General features: G+C 32.6%; 1 protein-coding gene and 1 long non-coding RNA gene across 10 annotated transcripts in view; both read left to right on the plus strand.

Annotated features, from left to right (window-relative positions):
* The window catches only part of LOC147031265 (neuroligin-3-like), a 374,881-nt gene that overhangs the window by 237,847 nt on the left and 114,534 nt on the right, over window positions 1-22,500 (plus strand). The window lies entirely within an intron of this gene.
* LOC147031269 (uncharacterized) lies at window positions 6,180-7,935 on the plus strand. Its single transcript, XR_015052612.1, has 3 exons — window positions 6,180-6,888; window positions 6,996-7,154; window positions 7,456-7,935. It is a non-coding gene; the product is annotated as an uncharacterized LOC147031269 (long non-coding RNA).

The raw sequence follows: 22,500 nt of genomic DNA on the forward strand, positions 1-22,500 counted from the left end.
TAGGTAGGTCGAATTTGGCGAGCAACCCTATCCCACGCGGGGGCTGATTGGCTCGATCGCGGTGAGACCGAAAGGTCCACCCGTGACTGGTTCCCGGCGTTAGTCCGAGAGGGTCACGACTGGATTGTCCGTCCGGTGGGCGACGTGCCGCGATTCGAGTTACGTGGCCGTCAGCACGCCGGCGGGCGCGAAATCCGCAACATATATATATATATATATATATATATATATATATATATATATATATATATATATATATATATATATACACATAAATATATATATATATATATATATATATATATATATATATATATATATATATATATATATATATATATATATATATATATATATATATGTATATATATATATATATATATATATATATATATATATATATATATATATATATATATATATATATATATATATATATATATATATATATATATATATATATATATATATATATATATATATATATATATATATATATATATATATATATATATATATATATATATATATATATATATATATATATATATATATATATATATATATATATATATATATATATATATATATATATATATATATATATATATATATATATATATATATATATATATATATATATATATATATATATATATATATATATATATATATATATATATATATATATATATATATATATATATATATATATATATATATATATATATATATATATATATATATATATATATATATATATATATATATATATATATATATATATATATATATATATATATATATATATATATATATATATATATATATATATATATATATATATATATATATATATATATATATATATATATATATATATATATATATATATATATATATATATATATATATATATATATATATATATATATATATATATATATATATATATATATATATATATATATATATATATATATATATATATATATATATATATATATATATATATATATATATATATATATATATATATATATATATATATATATATATATATATATATATATATATATATATATATATATATATATATATATATATATATATATATATATATATATATATATATATATATATATATATATATATATATATATATATATATATATATATATATATATATATATATACATTGACTTGGCTCATTTTCTTGCCCCTGAATATATAATATTGTTGCGGATTCGCGCCCGCCGTCGTGCGAACGGCCACGTAACTCGAATCGCGGCACGTCGCCCACCGGACTGACAATCCAGTCGTGACCCTCTCGGACTAACGCCGGGAACTAGTCACGGGTGGACCTTTCGGTCTCACCACGATCGTGCCAATCGGCCCCCGCGTGGGATAGGGTTGCTCGCCAAATTCGACCTACCTAAGTACCCACACGGAGGGTAGACCGGGCGACCGCACCTCGCCGCAGGTCGACTTCGGACACGGGCCACTTTAAGCGACCCGTTCCGTACTATCGGGATAACCGAGCGGTGTTATTCGTCGGCCTCGACGGTTCGATTAATTATCGGGCGTTTTAGCCCACGACCAACCCTTTACGTGAAGCAAGATGGAGATTCAATGAAAGAAAAGACGAAGCGAAGCAGGAAAACAGTTCAACATAACTCACATTTATTTCGCGATGAACGGGAAGCACACATACAATTACACCAAAAGCACATGTAAAAGGAGAAGAAACACAATATTACACAAAAAGCAAATATAAAAGAGAAACACAATGCAGAGCTATCCGACTTCCGAGCACACGGCAACACTTATACAATTTTACTTCACAGACGGCGCCGACAACACAGATACCCAAAGCAAAAGAAAAAGAACCACCCTCCAGGATGAGGGGGGTAGACGGGCCTGGGGCCGAGACCGTGTCGGGCCTACCCGTCTGATGATGAGACGCAGAGCGGCGGTGGCGCCCCAACTCTGCGGGCCTCGCGGACAGTGTCTGGTAGGGGGTGGGAAAGGGGCCCCCTTGTCGCACTATCTCAGCGCGGGGGGGAAACAGGAGGGGGTTGTTGATGCTCGGGGGGGGGAGGAGGATATCACTCTGTCTCGGGTCCCGCGACGACCGTCTCCACCTCGACCTCGGTCGCGCCGCCGGCCTCTCCCTCCGCCGCTCCCCGACTCCGACGCGAGCACCCCCTCGATCGCCTTCGCCGCCGCCACCTCTCCACAGCTCCGTTCTCTTCTTCCCAGCTCCACCGACAACTCCCAACCGCGAACTCGAACTCTTGACTTCTCCCCTCCGAACTGACGAACGCAGCCTTTTATATCCCCCGTGGCCTCGCTCCCCCACCTTTGACCCTTTACCTCCGACCCTTCACCTCTAACTGGCTCCCCATTGGACCGAGGAAAAGTGGGCGTGAATGCTTTTTGATCCATGAATTTGCATATAGCGACCTCACTCCAACGCCCTGGAGGCGGGGCTAAATCGCCCCACGCTCTCCGATAGGACGGAACAGAAGTGCGCGTGAGTCGTTTTTGATCCGTTTTTCTCGGAAAGTCTGTGATGTTTCTGAACACGCTGCTCGGTGCGCGCCCTGCACGAGTCCAGTATCGGTGCCCACAAGTGGCGCAAGAATGGTGGTGATGCGATGGTGGCGAGTTGTGACGGTAAAGGTCGTGGCTGTTGTTGTGAAGCGGAGTTGTGGTTGGTGGTGGTGTGTGATGGCTGTTGAGACGTGGTTGGTGGTGGTAGTAATGGCGGTAGTAATGGCGGCTGGTCCAAAATAAAGATAGTAAAAGAAAAACGGCTATCTCAAAGGGTCGCAGCCCGACTGAATGACATTTATTCCCTCTAAACAACGGGTTTGGGCCTAACTACACATATACTTACAGAGATATCTCACCTAAGGGACCTGAATGGTGGTTTGCGAATTTCGTCAACCACAACAAATATATATATATATATATATATATATATATATATATATATATATATATATATATATATATATATATATATATATATATATATATATACACACATGTAGGGTGAATATACTGATTCTGGCTCACTTTTCCCCATGTAAATGAATGGGGGGATTTTCAGCGATTCATTTTTTTTTCCCCCCAAAAAGTAAACCCCCTTTTTATCCCAAGGTATATTTATTTGTCTCCTCTTTTAACCTCGGGACACTTTTTTTCAAATAACCAATGCAATAAGATAAAGATTTGTTCAAGTCGTAAAGTAGTAATGTGATTTGTGAAATGTGATTCGAAAGAAATATCTGAAACATCGAAGCTCTTTTTCAAATAGCCAATGCATATTGTTGAGCTCACTCATTGAACCTGTAAAGATTTGTTCATTCTCAAATTCCTTCAATAGTTTAATTTTCTTTGCACAATAATCCCCATCTAAAATATTTAAACACAAAACATTTGAATCTTTATATTTTTTAAGATACCCCTTTTGTGCCATTACGAAATGATAAACTTCTCTTAATGCTCTTGTTTGACCACCTCCTGAGCCACATATCATTTTGAGATTATGGTAAATTGTTTTTTCATTGTTCGATTGACAACCATCAAAGTTTTCAGTCCATTCAAGGATATTCATTTTTTTTTCTTTACATCCTCTAACTTACTAGTTTTTAAATTAATTCGCTTATTTGTTTTATTTACCTTTGTTTTAGTTATTTTTTCAATAAGACTTATTTGATATTTTTCACATTCATTATGTTTTCCATTTTCCACCAAGACTGAGATTTTCTCCACTCTTTATATTAGTTTGATTAATACTTGTTTTGACCATTTATATATTGCGAAAAAACGCGGCGGTCGCCCTTAAAAAACCCTAACCCATCTTCCCATTGTTAAAACACAATCTATTTTATTCACTCTATCATACAATATCCATATGGAACACAATCTATTCCATTATCTAAAATAAATCTCTTATCATCAAAGGCTCCTAATGCCTTTTTATTTACTTCTTCACTATATATGTTATGTTTATAACTTCTTATTGTATTCATTTTCCGATATTCTTCTTTCTTATTCATCAAACAATTATAATAATTTCTAAAAGTTATTGATTTCTTTAATGCATATTTCTTTATTCCCTTTAACCTCTTATGAATCTGTTCACCATACTTATAAGCATATGCCTTTGCTCTCAATCCAATAAACTCACTCATTACTTTTCCACCCAACTCATCCTTAAACTTACCAATAACCTTTTCATTATTTTTGGAAAATAACTCACTCTTCTTACTAAAATTACTTGTATCATATACTCCAATATTTTTCTTCATATCTCTATAAACATCATCAGTTTTTATATCAAGGATAAAATTATCAGTGTCCACATACAACAATGAAACATTTTCACCATACTCTTTCTTTAAGCCATTCTACAAATAATCATACATCAATATCTTTGATAAATCAAGAACTGCTGTTCCAATATAAATTGGTTTATCCATTACAATACTTTCCTTTTCCATATGAATAGCAGAAAAGTTCTCTGAAAAAACCTCTTCTCTCTTAAAACTTGGTTTATTTATCAATCTCGAAGCTTCTTTCCAAGATGTTGCAAATCTAATGTTTTGCCTGTTTCTAACATTCTCCATTGTCTTTCCAAAGACAGCATTATTCATCAATTTATAGAAATCCCCTTCAAATTTTACTTTTGTATTTGTTCTCATATCTGTATTGAATTGAATATACTTTTTCATCCAAGGACTTTGTTTAAATTTTAAAACTCTGAATTTTAGCTACTCTCAATCCTTCTCTCAAAAACTGTTTTAAGCTTCTATGATGCAAAACATATCCCTCTTTATCAGAGAATGTTGTTAATAACTTTTCTGTTGATTTGCCTTTAATATCAAAACTTTTATGATAATCACTTAACCATTCTTTCTTTGGGGTTTCTTTCTCACATGCAAAAGGAAGGTCTTTATGCTTATTATGAAGATCACTCGGGTACCTCAAATCAACTTCAAAATAATAACCTTCTTCTTCCTCATTCAATTCCTCTTGAGAAGAAATAACAATATTCATCAAAGCCTTTTCATAATCCTTTTCTTCCACCCACTCTAATTTACCATTAGGCAGAGATTGAGACATTGCCCATCCATACAAATTATTAGCATCAAAATACATTTTAATTACGATTTTTTTCACTATCATAATTTGGAAGATATTTATTATTTGCTTTCGCATATCTTTTTGAACATACTTGTGATATTCCACCTCTCTTAGACTTCTCAATCATCAAAAGCATATCTACATCACTGATTAAATATATGTCTTGTTTTGTCATTTTCAACACTGCACTCCAAGCTCAACCAGGAGCTGTGAAATAGTGGGTAGGATCTAATCCATAACAATTTTCATGATGACAGAGTGATCTAAAAGCTTCAAACACATCAGCGAACAATAAAACATCTGTTTTTAGATACAAATCATGATATTCTCCAAGGTTCTTTATCTTAAATATTTTCCAAATTTCTTGTGCGTGTTTATATTCCTTATCACTTATCTCTTCTTCATAAAGGTTATTATCAAAACTTTCTTTTGAAGGAAGTTGTGAGTAGGGTGGATTTACTGGTTCTGGCTCACTTTTCCCCATGTAAATGAATGGGGGATTTTCAGCGATTCCCTTTTTTTTCCCCCTAAAAATAAACCCCCTTTTTATCCGTTTTTCCATGCTGTGCAGGGGTTTGGCTTTTTGTGAGGCAATGTTTTATGGCCGGATGCCCTTCCTGACGCCAACCCTGGTCGCCTCTTACGACACACAGGGATATGGTACACCTATTCTAACCAGGGTATACACCGGGACCAGAACACTGGTACTCACTTCGCCGACCTCGGATGGATGACAGGCTGAGTCAACCCCCTGGTGTTAATTCAGCAACCAACGGGGCTTGAACTCAGGACACTGGGACCCCAAGCCGCCACCCTAACCACAAAGCCAACACCAGGCTTTGTATATATATATATATATATATATATATATATATATATATATATATATATATATATATATATATATATATATATATATATATATATATATATATATATATATATATATATATATATATATATATATATATATATATATATATATATATATATATATATATATATATATATATAACCAGGCTATCCCAAGGTATATTTATTTGTCTCCCCTTTTAACCTGGAGGTTGAACCTCATTGAATTGAACAGCTCACTCATTGAACCTATAAAGATTTGTTCATTCTCAAATTCCTTCAATAGTTTAATTTTCTTTGCACAATAATCCCCATCTAAAATATTGACAAACAAAACATTTGAATCTTTATATTTTTTAAGATACCCCTTTTGTGCCATTACGAAATGATAAACTTCTTTTAATGATCTCATCTGGCCACCGCCCGAGTTGCAAATCATTTTTGTGTATAAACCACGCCATAAAAAAGTTTTGTTTCAAATGTTTTCAGTTCATGCCGTGAAAATGAGGAAGTGTTTTTTTTTTTTTGACACGGTCGTGCTGTGTGAATGAGGAAGTGGTTTTGGACTGTCATGCTGTGAAAAAATAGGAACTATTCTGTGAGACAAGGTCTCGTGTTTATATTTTATCTCAGAACACGAACTGAAAACATTTGAATCAAAACCATTTTAAGTATGTTTTGTAAATGATTCATACAATCGCCCAGTTATTTTCCAAGCTGTCATTTCCTGTGGCCGCACCCAATGCTTAGGTAATTTCCTCGTCGTTGCCTTATAAGTGATTCACCAGACAAAGTTTCTGCCAGACGGGATTTTCATTTTTACAACTGAGACATGAGCGATCTTTCTTCCGATGAAGACAACAGCTCACTACAGAGTTGGTAAGTTTGTGTATGGTTTTCTCTTTGAACGATGAAGCAATCGATTTTAAATTAAATCATGATAATTCTGATATATATATATATATATTTTTTTTTTTCCCTGACAGGTCATTGGAAGAAATTGAGTTTACATATCACGACGAGGTGCATGAAATGAATACTCTTATTGAAGTGATCAATGATTTTAGAAGAGAATTGAAAGACATTTATAATGAGTGGTTCGAAGTCTTATCACGTCCTCTCATCTCGAAGGAATTAAACCAATGGTGAGACACTTGTGTGTGTGTGTGTGTGTCTCTCTCTGTCTGTCTTTCTACCTACCTCTCTCTGCTCTTATTGAAGAGGTCAATGATTTATAATGACTGGTCTCTGATCTCGAATGAATTAAACCAATGGTGAGACACACGTGTGTGTGTGTGTGTGTGTGTGTGTGCGTGTGCGTGTGCGTGTGCGTGTGCGTGTGCGTGTGCGTGTGCGTGTGTGTGTGTGTGTTGCTTTCCCTGTCTGTTTGTATCTCTCTGTCTGTCTCTTCATCTATACCCTTGACTTATTATTTTTTTTTTTCAGCACTATCACACAACATCATCTGTTGAAGCAATCTTGTACAACACATGATTTTCTGGAGGTAAATGTTTCTGAATTATTATTAATATCACTCTCTCTTTAGAATGTCGTCTTATGTTGGTTGCATCATTAGTTTGGACGTGGTTTTGTCAGTACACTGGAATTCATTTTATTGACCTTGAAAGGATGACAGGCTCCTGGTGTGTTAATTCAGTGGTCAACGAGGCTTACTCATATTACCATGTAATTATCTTTATAAAACCTAATTATTATCCACTTTTTGTTTCAAAACAGAATATGGTGTCTGAGTTTCGAAATCACAAGACATCTGAAGAAGATTGCTGGGAAAGATTATACATTCTCGCAAATGAATATTTAATATTTTCAATATTAATAAATTATATTTGTTTTGTTTACAATTACTTGATTCTGAATTTCAAGAAGAGGATAAAGGGGGGTAGGTGCGCTCCCCCAATGACCCATCACCCCCTCATCCCATCCCTTCCCTCCCCATGTGTGTGTGTGGGGAAGGGTGGGGGGTGGGATGACGGAGGTGGTGGGTCAAAGGTGGGGGGCGGGGCGCACAGGGGGGATGATGGGGGGTGGGGCTTGTGTGGGTGGGCCTTGTGTGGGCGGGGCTTCGGTGGGGCTTGTGTGGGCGGGATGTGTGTGGGTGGGGCTTGTGCGGCTGGGGCTTGTGTGGGCGGGGTTTATGTGGGTGGAGCTTGTGTGGGAGGGGTTTATGTGGACAGGGTTTATGTGTGTGGAGTTTTTGTGTGGTGCTTGTGTAGGCAGGGCTTATGTGGGCAGGGGTTTATGTGGGTGGAGCTTATGTGGGAGGGGTGAATGTGGATGAGGATTATGTGGATGAGGTTTGTGTGGATAAATGGATGGGTGGAGAGATGGGTGGATGGGTGGATGAGTGGAGCTTGTGTGGATGGGTGGATATTTTTTTAATTAAATAAACATGTTGTGTGTGGGGAACTAATTAACTAATCACTAATTATGTGAATATGATGAATATGGGTGGAGCTTGTGTGTGTGTGGAGTTTTTGTGTGGAGCTTGTGTGGGGTTTGTGTGGGGTTTGTGTGGGCGGGGCTTGTGTGGGTGGAGTCAAAAAGGGGCGGAGTCAAAAAATTTCAATTTATTGGAGCTTGTGAGGGGTGTGTGGTGGGGTTTGTGTGGGGTTTGTGTGGGTGGAGTCAAAAAGGGGCGGAGTCAAAAAATTTCAATTTATCTTTGTCTTTTGTAATTCCTGTGAATAAAATGAACCTAAAATCTGTTCCCCTTCCAAATCATATATTTTATAAGTCCAAGGAACCGGATCTATTACATCAACAATTTTAAAAAGTTCTTTCGTCCATCGTTCAGTAAAACCCTTTTCAAAATGAGATTTCCACCTATATATTCTTACAATATCACCAACTTTGAACTTAGGTTTTCTGACATTAATCTCTTTTTCATATTTTAATTTTGTAAATGTTTCTCATGGTTTCATATTTGTTGACGTGTGAATCGTGTCATTATACTTATCCACAATATCCTGAATAAAAGATAACCATTGTTGTGAACCGAGTTGTGTGAATTTTTTATATAGTCTCTCTTTTAAGGTACGATTAAAACGTTCAACAACTGCCTTCCCTTCATTAAAGGTACTGTATAATGTAATACTGTTATTTTTTAGAAAATTCATAAATGTCTTGTTATAAAACTCTCTACCCTCATCAGTCCACAATTTTTTAGGTTTTCTCTTACTTTTATTAAATATCTGTTGAAAGGCTCACATAAGAGTATTACCTGTTTTGTTTTTTAATGGGACAACCCATACGTATCTACTCCTCAAATCAATAACGGTTAAAGCATACTTGTACCCCTTATCATTATTGAGTTCAATCAAATCAGCAGACCAGATATAATCAACTTCCTTGGAATAAACTTTCCTTCTCTGAAACTTTGTGAATACTGGTTTATGTAATTCATCAGCTAATTGCTCTTCAGTCTTAATGGCATCATTAGAGCCTATAAGTTTTTTGAATTTCCAAGTCCAAGTTTCAATTTAGCACTGATCATCTTCTTCACAATGAACCGATCAACTTTTTCTCTCAAGGTTGGATTTTGTATCAGAGACAAATTATACAACATTTCTCTATCGGCTTCATGCTTTTCTTCCAACGTTGTGGTATTCCCATAATCAATATCGTGTCTCATGCACACTTCATCAACTCTATTGATAGGCTGACTCCAGGATTTAGGATTGTCTGCCTCATCTAATCTTTTATCCAAGTTTGTGCCTGGACCACAGAAAGAATACCCTGGAAGATGTAATTCCCCTGGTATTCCAGTAGTTGTAAATTTACTTCCTGATAAAAACTTTTGTATATCTCCTCCTCGTTTGTGTTTGGAGATAAATTGATTTTTTTTGAACCACACACCGAACATATACCTTTTTGTATAACCCTGTTATTTTTACTTTTAATATATGAAATATTTTTAGTATTAGTTTTCTTTTTACATTTGAGACAATAACTCATTTATTTATGTGAAAAATTCCTGCAGAGTGCAAAAACCTTTTTAGTTTCCAACATGCACATTTGAATCTTAATTTTTAAAACATAAAGAATCCTTAGAAATGCCTTCACTCTCTCCTCCATTTATTTAAAAAAAACTTGAATTGAAATAAATAGCTTGTCGATGATAGTCTTGAAGAAAATATTGCAAATAGACTTGTCAATTCTTTGTTTTCCTCCTCGGTGGGTTGAGTTATTTTCTGTAATACCACCAATCTTTTTTGAATCTCACTGGTTTCCATATTTTGATATTTATTTTGTCTCGCTCTTTCCTCCCTCTCCTCCCTTTCTCTCTTCTCTCTTTCCTCCCTCTCTCTCTTCTCTCTCTTCTCTCTCTCTTCTCCTTTTCCTCCTTCTCTTTCTTCTCCCTCTCTCTCTTCTCCTTTTCCTCCTCTTCCCTCTCTTCTTCAACTCCTTCCTCATCCCTGACTACCCTTGAATCGCTTACACCCCATAGAATATTATACATATATTCATCAGGATTTCTTGTTATTCCTGTATCGAAAATAATTTTTTTTACAACAGGAAACCAATAAAATTTCTTTTGAATTTCTAAAAGAGCCTTACCTTTTCTTAACTTTATAATTTTTTCATTATTTAACATTTTCATTAAATCTAAAGTTGTCGGTTTATCAACATCAGCATAATACCAATCTTTTGTTGAAAACACCTCATTCTTATGTTGTAGAACATATTTATTAAAATACCGAATACCCTTTTCTTGAAGGTATGCTTGGACACAGAAATGATAATTTTCTTGAAGCCTTCTTGCTGTCATTTATGTATTAGAAATATATGTTAGAATAATATTATGGCACGAAACACCTCCCCATCTTCCCATAGTTAAATCATTTTGTATTTCCTTACTTATTATATATAATCCTGTTTTTTTCTGTTTTCATGACATAAACAAGGGCAAAACCATTATTATATTTACCCTTATTAAATTCTTTTATTTGTTGTTTACTAATCGTAGCCCCACAAAACTCATTCTCGATACCAAGTGGATAATATTCTTCCTTACGAGACTGATTTAATTGTTCCAGGTCTTCGAGGTTAATTTTAAATGACCAATTATACCCTAAATCATTCATATCATACCCCCATTGTTCTATTCTCAGACAAACGATACGCCCTTCTTTATAAAAATTTATTTTAATTCGAACTGTGAATTCTGTATGACCTGGAGATAATATCAACACTTCTGTATCTTTGGAATACACGGCCGTTTTATTTAAGGATATATATTGTGATAAATCGCTTAATCTCACCAAGTCATTCGCGTCAGTCGGGTTTGGATAATTTTTTAATTTATAAACATTTTTCATGTTAATATTTTTGGTTATATTATATTTATGTCGTTCAGCCTGTGCCTTTGTGTCATAATTTGATAAATCAATATCCAGTTCTTGAGATACACCAAAGATAGAACCATCTTTTCCAACATAAGTCATTTATATTCGATTAAAAATAATATAAAAATTTTTATTTTTGTTGAGTTGAAATAACACATATAGACATAATTGACCACAACACTTGGAATTTAATTCTTGGACTTGAAATGTTTGATAAACACCATTCTGTAAGAATTTTATGGCTTCAACAGGTGGTGGAAGACCAAAACTATCAAAATAATATTTGTCTTGACTATTAAAAATACAAACCCAATGAGAACCGTTCCCATTATTATCTTCTAAGTTCATAATAATATTCTTTGTATGTTTTGGCACATTTGTTAATTCATCTCTCATACAAATAACCACATTATGAATATTTAATTTCTTACAATATTTAACAAGTTGTAAATTTGATGTTGTATTATTTCCAAATTCTTTCAACCACTCATCAATGCTCATTTATTTATTAGAAAGATATAATCCATTACCTCTTTTCGTTAATTTTACACCTGCTTGTGCTATAGAAGAAAGCATATCTCCAACTAACAATCTCGCTTTATCAGGCAGACCTTCAAGTTTTTCAGCAAAATCTACAATTACACCACTTCCACTAATTTGTTTCTCCAACTCTTTGTTATGTCTTTCCAATTCTTTTTGAGCTTGGAGTTGAGCCTTCCTTTCGTTGGCAGTTTTCACCGCTGTTGAAATACCACCCGTCAATGCTCCAACCGCACTTAAACCAGCAAATAAAGGAATTAGAAATGGGAGAAATCCTCCACTCGTCTCTCTTATTGAATATTTTTTCAACATTGGTTTTGTCATTTTAATTTTAAGTGAGCCAGTGTCATTCAAGATTTTAACCTGTTCTCTTGTGAGCAAAACATCAATTCTTACTGCTCCTTTTCTCTGAATTGTATTAACGTTAATCGTACAAGGCTTTTGATTTTGAACACAAGATGATAGTTTATGAAGATTGATTTGATTAACATATACCCCAGTTGGTACTTTGCCACTCATTTATTTAACAAAAAATTATGTGAGACTAATCATCACACCATTAGCTGTATTAATCTGCAATTCTGTTTCTTCCAAAAGCAAACAATATGTATCAAGTTCTTCACTCTCTCCTCTTTCAATGTATAGGGAAGTATCCACTCGATTAGACTTTATAGTTTCCTTTTGCACGCTCAGGTCAAACGCATAGATTGTATACAAACTTTTAAATGCTGTCATATCCAAAATAGGTTCTTTATTTCCATTACTTTCACACAGCTTTTGGTAAGACTTGTATGCTTCAGCAAAATCATTTTTTTCCCAATTAATTTCCAATCTATCTCGTGGATAAAATGTTCCATCTAGAGAAACGCGAAGTTGTTTCACCTTAGCATTATCACTCAATGCATTATTCTTATCAGTCGCAGTATCACCATCTGGCTTTTTAAAAATCATCCACAGATATCGTGGCTTTCCTTCCAGAACACCCAAATTCCACGTGTAAGTAGTTTGATTGAGTTTAACGTGTTGACATCTTCTTTTGAGGTATGATACACTGAGTGGTTTCTTTGAGTTAAATCTTCGATTCAACATCTCTTCTGTTTTAAGATTAGGAGTATATTCACTGATATACCAACTCATCTCCTCAATTACAAATTTATTCTGATCACCAAAAGCATTACCAACACCAAAAATCAATCGATTTTCATTATCATTCCTTTGTAGTTGAAATCTAATTTTAAGACCATACAGAACTTTATCATGATCACAAAATCCAAATATACCTTTAAGAGGAACTGCCACAGTAAAACTATTTTCTGTTTTTGTATCATCATTATACATTCCTTTCCTTTGAGTATATCCAGGGTCTGTGTTTGTTCCCGTTGACATATCAGGAATAAAACCTTCGACAGACCCCTTTCCCATTCTATCACTGAATGTATAGAGTGTAAATTTCATCATTTCAGATACAGCAGAGACATAATCAACCGCTTCAACTTCTTGTGTTCCAATATACAAACGCACACTATCAAAGATTTTCCAGAAGAAATCATTTACAAGTGTAGCGTTTGTGTTATTCCCAGCTTTAGTGAATTTAAATTTACACAACAAGAAACTTTCGGAGAGATTCAAATAGGTTTGTTGATTATTTATTTCAAAACTTTTTGTACCATTCGTATTCCAGTCTGTTCCAGTTATTGCATTTACCTTGAAGTAATCTTCTTTTTTAGTGGAGTTTGAGATAATAATAGTATCATCCAAATCATAGATACTATCAATTGCTTCCACACTTGTATTTATTTCGGAAAAAAGATGTTAAAACTTTTGAAACCCTGATCCAAGTATTTGAATTATTTTCTGTCGTTCTTGGGGGGACAACTGAGTTTTGCCTTTCTTAATTTCTTTTATTGCTTGTAATTTATGAGATTCTTTCTGAGCATCTTTTATACTCTTTACAGCACCTGCGACATTTCCCACAGCAGAAGCAGTTGAACCAATTAGATCTTTATGTTTAAGAATAGTTGAACCAATACCCATTATAGTATCAATTATTCCATCTCCTCTAAATTGATGTCCAACACCCCTTTGTCTCTTAGGTTTATAGTATCCGCCACCAAGATACATACCTTCACCCTTGTAGTATGGGGAAAGGAACATCCCATCCCCTGTAATTATTTTATATTTTCCCAACTCGTGTTTCCTCACAATAACCATCGTATTTATTTATTGGAAAACTTCACGTAGGTGAATTCTGATAGATATAACTTCTCCATTAAAAGAAATCACACGATTATCTTGGTCGGTTATCCTAAAATTTACTCTGTGTATGGTTTTTCCTGACACAGGGAGATAAACCAAATTTTTGGGTTCCACATTGAATTTATAACCAATTGGGGTTGAGTATGCGCTGAATGAAAATATTGTATTTGTTTTTTTTCCATCATTATAAGCACCATCAATCAAATTACAGTGAATTAACACCGAATTTATTCCTGAGGATATTTGAATGACATTATCACTGTAAAACGTCCCATTAGTTTCAATCTTTTTTGAGGAGAAACCTAATAACTCTCTAAATGAATTATCAATTGTGAAATCAACCTTGTAGTTATTTTTAACTTTAATCGTTGATTTTGAAGTATGTTTTTGAATGTCTATAACAATATTTTTTGGTTCATCACCCTGTTCTTTCATAAGACGAGCAATTTCGGAAGATATTTGAGAAATCTCATATGCTCCGGGTGAGACTGTTATCGTTTTGTATCCACTTCCCGGATTATAACTAAACTTGTCATTTTTCTCGGTTATATTAAATAAGGTATTATAAGTTTCCATGGATAATAAAGATGCCTCATATTCTTTTGTTGTGTCAAGTTGTAGTGGGTATGGGAATGAAGATGTGTGGTCGCTTGTTGTGAAATTGAAACTAAGGATTGTGCTTCTCATCTTATTTAATATGAGATAAAATGTCTTTATATTGATATTTATTAATTATTTTCATGTTCATCAACTGGTCTAAAATGGCTGATGCTTCATTAAAACAATTGTTATTTCCAGCCTTCTTACTGCCTAACAACAATAACAGTCTATTAACTAATTGCGATGGGTCATTTGGAAGAAAACTAACACCTGAACCAAGGATACTTAAAGCCTGAATAATGTGTGTCTCCTTCTCATTCTTCCTACTTTTACCAGAAAGAATAACCTTATAATTTAGAGTGTTCAGCAGATCAATATATACTCTATCATCATTATTTTCCATATCCAATGGTTTATCAATATACTTTGATTCATCCTTGTCTTCCATCTTTTGTGAGAAGAAACATTAATCTCGGAGTTAGTTTTACAGGGGGTTGAGCAGAACCCAAGAACCTTAATTCATCATTAAATATCAATACCTTTTCTTGAACAAGATGAAATATTGCTGGTTGTTCTGTTGGAATGAGTCCTGCTTTGGTTTTTGAATCCGCTGAATATTCATTGTTTTGAAGAGCATTCACAATATAATCAGGGGGTCGATTAATCTCTTCCAGTTGTTGAAATAAACCTTCATCATCATATTCTAATTCTCCTAAATGCTCTAATTCTTCCTCCGTCATTTGATCAAAATCTTTTAACATTTGAAGTTTTTTAGGAGTATATTCTACTGTGGGAACTGTGGAAATATCTTTCATTTTTTCTTGGGAAGTTTTTAAAAGTGGTTTAAAAAATTTCTCTTGTTTTCTTTCAAATGCTTCTTCGCCCGTTAGTTTCTGTCTGCGTTTCTTCTTTATGTCTTCCTGTTGTTTTACAACTTTTGAAACCAACTCTTGATGTTCCTTAAATTTTCTTGCTCTTTCTTTTGCATCCATTTATTTATTGTAAAATATAATTTAATGAATTGTAAAGATCAACAGGGAAATTTTCCTTTTCTTCATCATTCAAGTAGATGTGTTCAAATAAATCCTTTTCTTTAAATATTTCATCAAATTCTTTATTAACATTAATGCGAGTTGTAATTTCTTCTTCACTAATACTTGCATCTCTGCTTTTCATACGTTTGCGTTGAGTTTCTTCATCAACATCAAAACCGAATGATGAAATCTTCACTCCACTCAGATGTTTAATAATTTGTCTCGTTCCTTCTGGATTAGTTTCTAATATCCCAACACCACCAGATTTTAGTTTCCTTAACTCACTCTTACAATGTGAATATTTTGTTGTACCAAGAGAAACCTCCTCAAACATTTGGCCTTCATTCCTCAATCGCATATGTTCCTCCACTGAAATATAGTGATAATCTTCACCTTTTACTTCTCCAGGTCTTATTGCTCTAGTTGTTGATACAATGCGTATCACGGGGTGTTTTTTAAGTAAATTTACAATATTCTCATTTGTACTACACAAGAACCTTGATTTATGAAAGTTTTTTCCAGAAGCAGATTTACCCACAAGATTTATAATAATAGTTGTCATTTATAGATGTAATTGTTTATAAAACAAAAAATATATCCCTTAAGATCTCATATTCTTTCACAACAATATATTTATATTTTTCAGTCGTGTGCTTCATGTAATCCTCAAATTTCTTTTTACTACATAATGTAGAACAATTATCTCTCCAAAAATTATTGATATCTATTGAATTTATTTGAATAAAATAAAAGTATTAGCATTGTTTCTGATGGAACGACGAGGAAGGTGAAAGTACGATTGACTAAGATAAATACAATTAGAAGAAGAATGTCTCCCTCTTGTGTAGTAGCTGTCCATTACCGTTTGGTTTCTCTCATTAACACAATCATCAAAGATAACGAGGTTCTTTTTTGATTTATCCAAATCTTGGGGAGACGGTATATCATCCGTATTATCACTAAGAATACAAGTTATAGGATTTGATTTCTTTTTACATCTCTGTGTATCACAAAATAGTTGAATTATATCTTCAATGTTATAATCATTTAGGTTTTTTTGACGTTTAAATAAACCGATTATATCTTCTTTTTGAAGACCAGCATTAAAACCTTGTGAGAGTAGTTGATACTCTGGTTGAAAACTCAACTTTGTGAAAATTATTAAATTATCATAATCTAAAAAGTTGGGAGTGAGGAGCATTTTTAAAAGTAAGCAGGTTTTTCCACATCCACTTGAACCAACTATGAGACATCTTAATGAATTTGGGAGATTTTTATGGTTGTTAAATTTTATCTTATTTTCCCAAATAGGTAAAAAATCATTCATTTATATATTTGAAAAACAGGTTATTTAATTTATTATTGGCTTTTTTAGAAACTCTATATTTTATCCTCAGTTCAGGTTTAATTTCAAGATAATCCATTATTTTATTTATACAATATCTTGTGTTGATATTTCCCTGAAAATTACATCCATGAATAATATATAACAACAATCCTTTGAACATTTCTCTTATACGTTCAGTTTCTTCCCTTGGAAGGAAAGGTGTGTTATCACCCTCATACTTTACATTCATTTCTCTAATCAATCTTGTAAAGTAATTCATTTTTGGTGTAAATCTAAAAGAATTATTTTCCTTTTTATATTTTTTATTATCATTAATTAGAAGATAATCACAGAATATACATTGTTTATAGGCTTTTGACTCTGTGTTTAATCCCCGTCTTTCACACGCAGGACAATTCTCAAATTTGTCATATGGAGAATCAGGAAAGTCGAGCATATTTATAAAGTAAAACTTTACTTAAACTGAAATTCATCTATACTTTCAGTTGTATATTGACTCATATTTAATAATATTACCATTGATATCGATATACTTTTTTTCATTATCAGATTCAACGACAACATTTTTTATATTAAAGGTAATTTTAAAATGATCGTTAATTACTATTGAACGAAATGTCATTTCACCTGATATATTAACATCCTTTATTTCATCAGGATTTACATCTTTGGGGTTGTTGAAAAAAATACAAATTTCTCCTTGCATGTTACAGATGGTCTTATCTTTTCTTTCAAAAGCTTCATCCATAAGGTTTTTGTTTTTTGACACTTTTTCTTGTTTCATTGCTTTTTCTAGTTTTGAATATATTACTAGAAGGAGAGGAGAAACTTTTGTTAGAGATACTTTAATTGATGTTCTACCAGGTATACTAAAAGCCCTTCCACTGAAGGAAATTTAAGAACTCATATTATTTCCCATAATAGTTTTTATCCAATAGTTGTTATATTTATCTTTGTTCAATTTTACATCCTTGACATATTTCTCAGTATCTTTAACAAATGAAGAGATTGATTGAAACTTGTCTTTTGTGTCTTGAAACATTGTATTTATTAAGTGAAAAAGTTGGAGGATAAAATGGTTTTAAGCACAGATTCACCTGTAAAATAAACGAAATTTTCATCAAGAAAATTTTAGTTTAAGCAAAGATTTATTATATAAATATGGTGAATACAACATTCTGCGATGTTTGTAATCACGAATATAAACATTATAGAAAACACCTCCGAACCAACAAACACACATTCAATCTGTTTCATAAAATATCTCCTCTTGAGTTGGAAAGAAAACATTGTGATATCTGTTCAAAGGATGTTTTGAAGAGTAGTTATAATAAACATCTTCAATCACAAAAACACAAGAAAAATGAGTTTAAAGTAAAGGGAGACTATTATATTGAAAACACTGATGGGGCATTTAAAGGGCATATAAAAATAAGGATTTTTCAATTTGGAGAACCCGGTCCATCATCAATAGCTGAATCAATTGTAATAGTGAAACCCGATGTTGAAAAATTTATTAAAAAGACATTAAAAGAAATGAAAACTTTAAAGTTTTATATGGGAGTGAAAATGAATATGAAAAGACAAGATGAAGAACAAACTCCTTATATGAGAACAGATCTTCATTTTATAACATCATTTCAAGATTTTTTGAATAGTGGGGTTTTGAATTGAATAACTATCAAGACAAGAGGAGGATGTTGATAATACAGTGGTAGGAAGTGGATTCAATATTTAAAAAATCATCTTTTTAGATATACACATTCTAAAATCAAACCCTCTTAAAGCTTCTTCTTATATTGAATTACCAAAAGAAATAAAACTAAAGAAGGCAGTTGCTAATATTAAGAACAATGATAATAAATGTTTTCTCTGGTCTGTTCTTGCTCACTTTGATCCACCAAAATGTAATTCAGAAAGAGTAAAACAATATATGAAATATGAGAATACCTTGGACATTAAAGATTTTAAATTCCCAATGCCACTAACAGATATTCCTAAATTTGAGAAAAAGAATAATCTTTCTATTAATGTATATGGATTAACGGATACAAACAAAGTTCAAATATTAAAAATTTCAAACAACTATAAAAATGAAGAAACACACATTGATCTTTTATATTTTAGTGTTGGAAAGAATTCACATTACACATACATCAATAATTTATCAAGATTAATCTCTTCTCAGGTATTCAGAACAGCAAACAAAATATATCCTTGTAAGCGATGTCTTAATTCATTTCATACAAAAGAACGATTAGAACAACATTCAAAATATTGTAGTAATCATAAATCAGCTGTAATTACAATGCCTAAACCTGGTGAAAAGATTTCTTTTGAAGATTATAATAAATCTATCATGCACCCATTTGTGATGTATGCTGATTTTGAGTGTATCCTTAAAAAGATAAATACTGCTTCTCCTAATCCAAAAGAATCATATACAAATAAATATCAAAACCATATTCCTTGTGGTTTCTGTTATTATCTCAAATCATCTGTTGGAGAAAAGTATAACAAACTTGAACATTATCGTGGAAAAAAAGCTTCACAAGAGTTTGTAAAACGATTAGAAAAGGATTGTATAAGACTCACTAAATTAATGAAAGGAACAAATGAACCGATGAAATTAACCAAAGAAGAAAAATTAGAATTTAGAAAGAACAATATCTGTCATATTTGTGAGGGGGAAATTAAGGAGTCTAAAGTTAGGGATCATTGTCATCTTACTGGTAAATATAGAGGTCCCGCTCATTCCTGTTGTAATCTTAATTATAAATTTCCTTCTTTTATTCCAGTCTTTCTTCACAACAGCGCCAACTATGATACACATCTATTTATAAATGAACTTTCAAAAACACCAGGGAATATTTCTGCCAGAACAAACACAAGTCAAAAGTATATTTCATTTACAAAAATGATATTCACAAAACCTATAACTCGTATTCGGTTTCTTGATTCTTACAAGTTTATGGGAACACCACTAGCCTACCTCGCATCAAATCTAAGCTCCACGGACTCTTTTCCAAATCTTAATTCATTCTTTCCAAAAGAGGAAATTCTCACGAAAGAGGAAATTCAGATTAAAGAGAGAATTCAAAGTAAAGAGGAAATTCTAATTAATGAAGAAATTCTAACTGAAGATGAAATTCTAATTATAAAGAAAATTCGAACAATGAATGAAATTCTAACTAAAGAGGAAATTCTGATTAAAGATGAAATTCTGATTAAAGAAGGAATTCTTACGAGAGAGGAAATTCAAACAAGGAATGAAATTCAAAGTAAAGAGAAAATTCTTACAAGTAAGGGAATTTATCCTTATGATTATATGGATTCATTTATGAGATTTAAAGAAACACAACTTCCATCAAAAGAAAGTTTCTATAATAACCTTTATGAAGAAGAGATAAGTGATAAGGAATATAAACACGCACAAGAAATATGGAAATTATTTAAGATAAAGAACCTTGGAGAATATCATGATTTATATCTTATATCTAAAAACAGATGTTTTATTGTTAGCTGATGTGTTTGAAGCTTTTAGATCACTCTGTCATAATAAAAATTGTTATGGATTAGACCCTGCCCACTATTTCACAGCTCCTGGTTTAGCTTGGAGTGCAATGTTGAAAATGACAAAACAAGATATAGATTTAATCAGTGATGTTGATATGCTTTTGATGATTGAGAAGTCTAAGAGAGGTGGAATATCACAAGTATGTTCAAAAAGATATGCCAAAGCAAATAATATAGTGAAAAAGATAGTAATTATTTGATGTATTTTGATGCTAATAATTTGTATGAATGGGCAATGTCTCAATCTCTGCCTTATGGTAAATTAGAGTGGGTGGAAGAAAAGGATTATGAAAAGGCTTTGATGAATATTGTTATTTCTTCTCAAGAGGAATTGAATGACGAAGAAGAAGGTTATTATTTTGAAGTTGATTTGAGGTACCCGAGTGATCTTCATAATAAGCATAAAGATCTTCCTTTTGCATGTGAGAAAGAAACCCCAAAGAAAGAATGGTTAAGTGATTATCATAAAAGTTTTAATATTAAAGGTAAATCAACAGAAAAGTTATTAACAACATTCTATGATAAAGAGGGATATGTTTTGCATCAGAGAAGCTTAAAACAGTTTTTGAGAGTAGCCAAAATTCATAGTTTTAAAATTTAAACAAAGTCCTTGGGTGAAAAAGTATATTCAATTCAATACAGATATGAGAGCAAATACAAAAGTAAAATTTGAAGGGGACTTTTATAAATTAATGAATAATGCTGTATTTGGAAAGACTATGGAAAATGTTAGAAACAGGCAAAACATTAGATTCGCAACATCTTGGAAAGAAGCTTCGACATTGATAAATAAACCAAGTTTTGAGAGAGAAGAGGTTTTTTCAGAGAACTTTTCTGCAATTCATATGAAAAAGGAAAGTATTGTAATGGATAAACCAATTTATATTGGAACAGCAGTTCTTGATTTATCAAAGATATTGATGTATGATTATTTGTATAATGACTTAAAGAAAGAGTATGGTGAAAATGTTTCATTGTTGTATATGGACACTGATAGTTTTATCCTCGATCTAAAAACTGATGATGTTAATAAAGATATGAAGAAAAATATTGGAGTCCATGATACAAGTAATTTTAGTAAGAAGAGTGAGTTATTTTCCAAAAAGAATGAAAAGATTATTGGTAAGTTTAAGGATGAGTTGGGTGGAAAAGTAATGAGTGAGTTTATTGGATTGAGAGCAAAGGCATATGCTTATAAGTATGGTGATCAGATTGATAAAAGGTTAAAGGGAATAAAGAAATATGTAATAAAGAAATCAATAACTTTTAGAAATTATTATAATTGTTTGATGAATAAGAAAGAAGAATATAGGAAAATGAATACAATAAGAAGTTATAAACATAACATATATCGTGAAGAAGTAAATAAAAAGGCATTCGGAGCTTTTGATGATCAGAGATTTATTTTAGATAATGGAATAGATTGTGTTCCATATGGATATTGTATGATAGAGTGTATAAAATAGATTGTGTTTCAACGATGGGAAGATGGGTTAGGGTTTTTTAAGGGTTACCGCCACGTTTTTTCGCAATATATATAAGTGGTCAAACCAAGTATTAATCAAACTAAAGAGTGGAGAAAATCTCAGTCTTGGTATATAAATGGAAAACATAATGAATGTGAAAAATATCAAATAAGTCTTATTGAAAAAATAACGAAAACAAATGTAAATAAAACAAATAATCAATTTAAAAACTAGTAAATTAGAGGATGTAAAGAAAAAAATGAATATCCTTGAATGGACTGAAAACTTTGATGGTTAAGGCCCGG

Source organism: Eptatretus burgeri, chromosome 2, assembly GCF_056783735.1.
Source record: "Eptatretus burgeri isolate ZD-2024b chromosome 2, Ebu_testis_v1, whole genome shotgun sequence".
NCBI classification, from domain to species: domain Eukaryota; kingdom Metazoa; phylum Chordata; class Myxini; order Myxiniformes; family Myxinidae; genus Eptatretus; species Eptatretus burgeri.